The 8,687-nt window shown below is 36.2% G+C and overlaps 1 pseudogene; it reads right to left on the bottom strand.

Annotated features, from left to right (window-relative positions):
* Positions 1–270: 270 nt before the first annotated feature.
* On the bottom strand, positions 271–7,531 carry LOC111142897 (annotated as a pseudogene).
* Between the last annotated feature and the right edge of the window lie 1,156 nt (positions 7,532–8,687).

Below are 8,687 nucleotides of genomic sequence, written 5' to 3'. Positions count from 1 at the left end.
AAGAAAATATGACCCAATTGCAAGAGAAAAGACAAAAAGACCTAGATGTTGGAGTTACCCTTCAAGGATTTTATAACGAGTATAAAGCTATCCTCATTGATGAAAAAGAAATGCCACTGACGTGTGTGTGTATGTGTGTGTGTGTGTGTGTGTGTGTGTGTGAGAGAGAGAGAGAGAGAGAGAGAGATAGACAGACAGACAGTCACAGAGTTTATCCTGATTCCTCCTTATCTCCTGGGTCCAGGTCCAAGTACTGACTGGTAAGTGGACTCACTCAGTGCTCAGGAAGATGCTTTTGTGTGTGGTGTTAGTATAGGAGTACAAGATAATTCCATGTTTGCTGTGGTCTCTTGCTCCACTGTACCCAGGTGGATCATATGCATGAAAGGAGATGTAATTATATTGGTTTAAAATGGTGATGACCAGGTGTCTGTCATCTTTGGGCACAGGGAACAGGTACCAGAATATGTCAGGTATTCTCTTGCCCAGGTGGAGAGAGAAGCCACATGTGATGAGATAAGGCTTGGCCTGACATGGTGTCCAGGTTGGGGACATCATGACACATGATCACATTCACAGTATGGAATAAGCAGTGAGGCTGAAAGGCAAATAGCTGACAATGAACCCCACAGGTGTGTCTCTAAGTTCATGAACAACCAGCATGTTGGTGACCTTGCTGGTTTTTCAGGCTTATGCCAGTGCCTCTGTCTCGTGCCAGCCATAGTTCATGCACTGGGCATCCCAGAACACCAACTTCAGCTCCTTTGCAAACATCTTGAGGTGGGACATGGGGAGATAGTAATCATGGTCTCAGAATTCTTGACCCCTATCATTAAAAACTATGGAGTCAAGAAGATAAAGGGTAAAATTTTCAAAGCATTAAAAGAAAAATAGATTTCACCAAAGAATTCTACAGGCAATGAAAATATTCTTCAACATAAAAGGCAAAATGAAGATATTTCAAAATAAAAGATAACTAAGAGAGTTTATCACTGACAGATCTATATTATAAGAATTTTTAAAAGAAGTCTTTCCAGTTGAAGGGAAATTATACCAGATGGGAATTTGGCTCTGTAAGAGAAAATAAATAGCATCACAATTTGTTAACTATTTGGGAGATTGTAAATATCTTATAATTCCTTTAAAATAACACTTACCATATAAAACAAAATTATGACATTTTCTAGTGGAGGTTATAATATATGTTAGAAATATTACTATAGCATAAAGGATGAAGGTTGATAAGTGAATATGGTTACAGTGTTTCTACATTTTTTTTGTATGAAATAGTACAATATTAACTCTAAGTACACTGCATAACATTATGGATGTATATTGAAATACCTTGAGAAGCAACCAAAAATAACAACACAAAAAGTATAACTAAAATACCAACAGAGATTAAAGTGGAATTCTAAATAAATTCAACTAATCTAAACAAAGGCAAGAAAGGAGTAACAGAGACTAAAAACGCAGAGTGGGAAGCAGTGTCAAACAGCAAATGAAAAATAAAACATAAGGCCTAAATTCAATCACATTAATAATTGCATTAAAGTTTAATGTAGTAAACACTCTAATTAAAAGTCAGAGATTATCAGAATGGATTTAAAAAAGCAAGACCAAACAATTTTTGTCACAAGAGAAGTACTTTAAATATATAGACAGAAAAAAGTTGAAAATAAATAGAAAATATATAGCATGTAAAGATATATTATGTAAAAAGATATATGTAAAATTATGTTATATAAAAGATATGTAAGCATAAAAAGTCTAGAATCACTGTATTAATATCAGATAAAATGGACTTCACAATCCAATAATAATAAAGCGTGTTATCCAAGATAAGGAAGAACACTTCACAATGATAAGAGTCAAGTCATAAGGATAAGATAACCATCATATGTGTCTCTGCAGCTAATACCAAATCTCGAAATACTTGAAATAAAAATTGACAAAATTAAAGGGAGAAACAGACAATTTTGCATAATGCCTTTTACTTTTTTCTTCTGTCAATTCATATAATATTTAGACAGAAAACGCAGTAAAGACATAGATGTTCTGAACAGCACCATCAGCAATCTTGACTTAATTGATATTTATAAAACCCTGTATCCAGCAATTGTACAATATACTTTCAAGTACATATAATGTGTTCATCAATATATATTATATGTTAAAATAAGTCTCGATAAATTAAAACATAATTAAAATTATAGAGTGTATACTGTCTGACCACAATGGAATTAAAGAACCTAAGAGGTATTAGATAACAGTAAGATATCTAGGAAAAACTCATATACTCAAAAATTAAATTACATATTACTAAATAATCCATGGGTCAAAGAATAAATCCAAGGGAAATTATAAAATATGTCCAACTAAGTAATAAGGAAAATCTAGTATATCAGAATATATGGGATGAAGCTAAAGCAGTGCTTAAAGAGAAATGTATAGCTTTAAAAAGAAATATTAGAAAAGAAAGATATTTAAAATTAAGCACCTAAGTTTCCAACTTAAGAAGGTAGAAAAAAAAATTAAAGCCAAGGAAAGTAACAGGGAAGAAAACAAAGAAAAGGGTAGCAATAAAGAAAAGTAACCAAACTAGACTTAGCACAAAAGAGATAGTACAGACTCTCAGTATCAAAAATTGGAAAAAAAAAAATCATCATCATAAATTCTATAGATACTAAAAGTATAATAAGTGTACTTTACGCCAAGTTTGTAGGAAGAAATTTGCTAACTTAGATGAAAAAAATGAGTATCTGAAAAATTTAACTAGCCTAACTGACGTAAAATAACACACACTCACACACACACACACATCTTTACATACTTTATACTACATATTTTCTAAAGGTATAAAGGTATCAAAGATGTTTAATTTCTTTTTTTTTTTAAGATTTTATTTATTTATTTGGCAGAGAGAGCACAAGCAGGCAGAGAGGCAGGCACAGAGAGAGGGGGAAGCAGGCTCCCTGCCAAGCAGAAAGCCCAATGCAGGGCTGGATCCCAGGACCCTGAGACCATGATCGAGCCAAAGGCAAAGGCCCAACCCACTGAACCACGCAGGTGCCCCGATATTTGATTTCTTATCCAAAATCTTCCACAGGCACTCCAGAATCACAGGTTCTCACTGGAAAATTTTCTCGAGTATTTAATAAAGAAATATCAGTCTAAACATTTTTCAGGAAATAAAATAGTAGGGAACAACTACCAACTTATTTTATAATATTAAAATCTTATAAGGAGAACTCAAAAAAGAAAATTCACCCCTAAATCTTTATTAATATTGGTAAAAGTACTACCAAAGTACTAGCAAATCAAATATAACAATATATTAAAATCATGACTAAGTAGGTTTATCCCAGGAATGCAAGATTGATTTAAAATTTGAAACCAACCATTTTAATTTTCCATTTTAATATTTTAATAAAAAAGAAAAACATATGGTATATTCAATGCTGTAGAAAAAACACTGACAGGGGTGCCTGGGTGGCTCAGTGGGTTAAGCCTCTGCCTTCAGCTCAGGTCATGATCTCAGGGTCCTGAGATTGAGCCCTGCATTGGACTCTCTGCTCTGCGGGGAGCCTGCTTCCCCCTCTCCCTCTGCCTGACTCTCTGCCTACTTGTGATCTCTCTCTGTAAAATAAATAAATAAAATCTTAAAAAAAAAAAAACAGTGACAAAATTCAACACTAATTTAAAAAAATAACTGTCAACAAGCTAAAAATAGAAAAGAATGCCCTCACTCTATAAAAATATCTTTGAAAAATTATTTGAAATATATTATTTTCAATAATACAATATTTAACACTTCCAAAATTGAGAACAAAGATTTACATTCTCATGACTTCTATTTAACATTGTAGTAGAGAAACTAGCCATAAGACAAAAAAGAAAAGTAACAGGCACAGACCAGCAAGGAAGAAAAAGAGTGTTCTTACACATAACATGATTACTTATGTGGAAAATCCTATGAAATCTACAAAACAAATACAGAACTGAATATTGAATTTAGCAGTGTTGTAGGGACACAGGATAAATACAGAAAAATCAATTTTATTTTTATATGCCAGTAGCAAACAATCAGAAAATAATATTTAAGAAACAATTCCCTTTACCATAGCAACAAGAAACTCAGTAGTTAATGCATTAAAAGATGTACAAGATTTCTACTCTGAACTAAAAAAGAAAAAAAAAAAACAAACAACTTTTGAGCAAATTTTAAGAAGACCCAACCTAACAGACAACATGTCTGTCATTCATTGATTGGAAATGTGTAATTTTATGTGGGAATACAAAAGAAGGAATATCCAAGGTATATTAAAAAAGTACAAAGGTAGAGATCTTATAGTACTTTCAAGTGTGGTGCTCGTATAAGGATTGATAAATACATCAGTGAAATAGGATAAGGAGCTAAGAAACAAATCCTCACTTTCAACAAAGGTATCAATTCCAGTGGAGAAAGGAAAACATTTCAGCAAACAGTTACCTAGATATATATGGCAAAAAAAAAAAACAAAAACAAAAACAAAAAAAAACACCTTTAAGTCCTACCTTATATCATAAACGCAAATTAGTTTGGGATGTATTGTAGACCTAATCACTAAAACTAAAATTTCAAAGGGGAAAAATATTTCAAAGAGAATATAAGAGGATATATTCTTAAACAATAGGTGGGTAGAAGTTCCTTAGGCAATCACAAAAAATTAATGACCACAAAAGAAAATTTAATAAATTAGACTTTATTATCACTAAACATTCCTGCTCATTGAAAGATACCATTAAGAAAATAAATGGGCAAACTAAAGACTAAGAGAAAATTTTTTTTAAAGATTTTATTTATTTATTTGACAGAGAGAGAGAGAGAAAGAGAGAGAGATCACAAGTAAGCAGAGAGGCAGGTAGAGAGAAAGGGGGAAGCAGGCTCCCCGCCGAGCAGAGAGCCCCATGTGGAGCTCTACAGGACCCTGGGATCATGACCCAAGCCGAGCAGAGGCTTAACCCACTGAGCCACCCACGTGCCCCTAAGATAAAATATTTCTAAAGCCATATCTAACAAATAAGTGGTATTCAAGATACAGAAAGAACTTCTACAACTCAATAATAGAAGGGCCAACAATCCCTTTAAAAATTTTGGTAAAGAGGGGCACCTGAGTGGCTCAGTGGGTTAAGCCTCTGCCTTCAGCTCAGGTCATGGTCTCAGGGTCCTGGGATCGAGCTCCGAATCACGCTCTCTGCTCCACGGGGAGCCTGCTTTCCCCCTCTCTCTGCCTGCCTCTCTGTCTACTTGTGATCTCTGTGTGTCAAATGAATAAATAAAATCTTATAAAAAAATTTTGTGTAAAGAATTGAACACTTTGCAAAAGATATACAAATGGCCAGTAATTCTTATTTTCAGTATTTACTCAAGACAGATATTTAAAAACATGTCTATGAAAATATCTGTACTAGAATATTTACAGAAACTTTATTCATAATACCCAACAAATGGAAATAAATCAAATGTCCTTCACTAGGAAAATGGATAAACAAACTGTGGTACAGGGCTCCTGGGTGGCTCAGGTCATGATCCCAGGGTCCAGGGATTGAGCCCCATGTCCTGGGACTGAGCTCCCCGTTGGGCTCCCTATTCAGCAGGGAGCCTGCTTCTCCCTTTCTTCCCTACTCATGTTCTCTCTCGCTCTCTTTCTCTCTCTCTCTTTTATATAAATAAATAAAATAAAATAAAAAACTGCGGTTCATTCAACAACTGAATGTTACTCAGTCATAAAAAGAAATAAATTGATGATATCAACAGTGATATGAATGAATCTCCAAACAACATACAATTTCATGGGTTATGTTTCAATATTATAAAAATATCAATTGTCTCTAAATTATTCATAGGTTTACTGAAATCTCAATCAAAGTCACACTAGGATTTTATTTTTGTGGAAACGTCAAGTTACTCTAAAATACAATGAAAATGCAAAGATTAAATAATAGACAACACAATCTTCTTCTTCTTCTTCTTCTTCTTCTTCTTTTTTTCTTTTCAGAGAGAGAGAAAGAGCAACAGAGGGAAAGAATCTTAAGCAGGTTCCATGCTCAGTGCTGAGCCTGAGGCAGGGCTCAATCTCATGATCCTGAGATCATGACCTGAGCCAATATCAAGAGTCAGTTGCTTAACTGACCAAACTCAGGTACTCCTAGCCAAAACAATCTTAGGAAAAAGCTTCAGGTCTACCACGAGTCGAGGTTTAATATAAAGGCACAGTCATAAACAGAGTACCAAAAAGGTACTCTTGTATCTTGGACAAACAGACCCCGTGGAATAGAGTCCAAAAGCTGATTGATATATACATGCTTATACAGATGACACTAGCAGCATGGAGAAAGAATTTTTTTTTTTTTAAATAAATAGTGCTAGGCCATTTGTATAGAAAACAATGCAACTTGAACTCATCCTCAAATCATACACAAAAATTCATTCAGAATGTACTGTTGAGGGGCACCTGGGTGGCTCAGTTGGTTAAAGCAGCTGCCTTCATCTCAGGTCACAATTCTGAAATCCTAGGATGGAGCCTCATGTGGGGCTCCCTGCTCAATGGAAAGCCTGCTTCTCCCTCTCCCTCCACCTTCCACTCTGCCTACTATATTCTCTCTCTGTCAAATAAATAAATAAAATAATAAAAAAAAGAATTACTGTTTATATAAAGCAAACTTTAAAACTTCAAGTTCTAGTCATGAGATATTTTAGGAATATCTTTATGTCTTTAAGATAAGCAAAAATTTCTTAAATAGAATTCAGATCCTTATCATCAAAGGAAACGCCAGATAAATTAGATGAGATTAAAATTAAGGCCTTTTTTTCTCCAAAGGACATCATTGAGAGAGAGAGAGCAAACTGTAGAGTGGGAAAAAAACTAGTGGTGCATATATCTGGAAAAGATTTGGACCCAGAATTAAAACAAGAATAAAATAAAAAATAAAAATATTTTTAAAAGTGATTAATTAAAAGGGGCAAGAAGCCAGATAGAAAAATGAAAAGTATTACACATACACCAGCACAATTAAAATGAAAGTGATCAGTAACACCAAGTGTTGGCAAGAATGTGAAGAAACACGAATTTATATTCACTCACATACATTGCTTGTGGAAATGTAAATATGTAAAACCACTTGGGAAAACTGTTTGATAAGATCAGGAGGTGAGAATTGAGTCAAGATGGCAGAGAAGTAGCATGCTGAGGCTACATCAGGTATCAGGAGATCAGCTAGATAGCTTATCTAAACATTGCAAACACCTACAAATCCAATGGGAGATCGAGGAGAGGAAGAGCGGCAATTCTGGAGGCAGAGGGTCGACCACTTTCTGAGGGGTGGGACTGGCGGAGAGGTGAGTCCAAGGCGACGGGAGGATGGACCTCGGGGGGAGGGGCCAGTTCCCAACGGAAGGCGGAGCAACGGAGCACAAAATAGGGACTTTTGAAGGTCTGTTCCGCTGAGGAACATCGCTCTGGAGGATGGACCGGGGTGAAGCCCACATGGGGTCAGCGTGGCCCCTGGTCCCGTGGGGTCACGGAGGGATGGGGGTGTCTGAGTGTTGCAGAGATTGCAGGTATTGGAGCGGGGAAGCCGGCTGCAGAGACAGAGCTGAGGAGTGAGCTCTCAGCTTGGGGTTACCTTGAACCGGTCACAGCCTGGGTGGGCTCAGAGAGCGGCAGGAGGCCAGGGAGATGGGAGTTATTGGGCGCTGTTCTCTGAGGGCGCACTGAGGAGTGGGGCCCCAAGCTCTCGGCTCCTCTGGGCCGGAGATTGGGAGGCCGCCATTTTCATTCTCGTCCTCCGGAACTCTACGGAAAGCGTTCAGGGAACAAAAGCTCCCGAAAGCTGAACCCGAGCGGATTACTCAGCCCGGCCTCTGGTAAGGGTGGTGCAATTCCACCTGGGGCAAAGACACTTGAGAATCACTACAACAGGCCCCTCCCCCAGAAGATCAAGAAGAAATCCAGCCAGGACCAAGTTCACCTACCAAAGAGTGCAGGTTCAATACCAAGGAGAGCAGTGGAATTCTAGAGGAGGAGAAAGCAAAGCACTGAACTCATGGCTTTGTCCCCATGATTCATTAGTCTTGCGGTTAATTTAATTTGTGTTTTTTTTTTCAATTTTTTTTCTTCTGCTAAATTTTTTTTAAACGTTTACCCTTTTCTTTTTTAACGTTTTTTAACTAGTTTATCTAATATATATATATTTCTTTTTTATATTTTTTCTTTATTTGTTTTCTTTTTTTAATTGTTCCTTTTTTTTTTCTGAACCTCTTTTTATCCCCTTTCTCCGCCCCACGATTTGGGGTCTCTTCTGATTTGGTTAAAGCATATTTTCCTAGGGTCTTTGCCACCCCTTTAGTATTTTACTTACTCCTTCATATACTCTTATCTGGACAAAATGACAAGGTGGAAAAATTCAACACAAAAAAAAAAGAACAAGAGGCAGTACCAAAGGCTAGGGACCTAATCAATACAGATATAGGTAATATGTCAGATCTAGAGTTCAGAATGACGATTCTCAAGGTTCTAGCCAGGCTCGAAAAAGGCATGGAAGATATTAGAGAAACCCTCTCGGGAGATATAAAAGCCCTTTCTGGAGAAATAAAAGAACTAAAATCTAACCAAGTTGAAATCAAAAAAGCTATTAATGAGGTG

The sequence above is a fragment of the Enhydra lutris genome, unplaced genomic scaffold, assembly GCF_002288905.1.
Source record: "Enhydra lutris kenyoni isolate GAN:26980312 unplaced genomic scaffold, ASM228890v2 scaffoldscaffold9, whole genome shotgun sequence".
NCBI classification, from domain to species: domain Eukaryota; kingdom Metazoa; phylum Chordata; class Mammalia; order Carnivora; family Mustelidae; genus Enhydra; species Enhydra lutris.
Note: the sequence above shows the minus strand (reverse complement) of the source record. Positions and strands in the feature narration are given on the sequence as shown.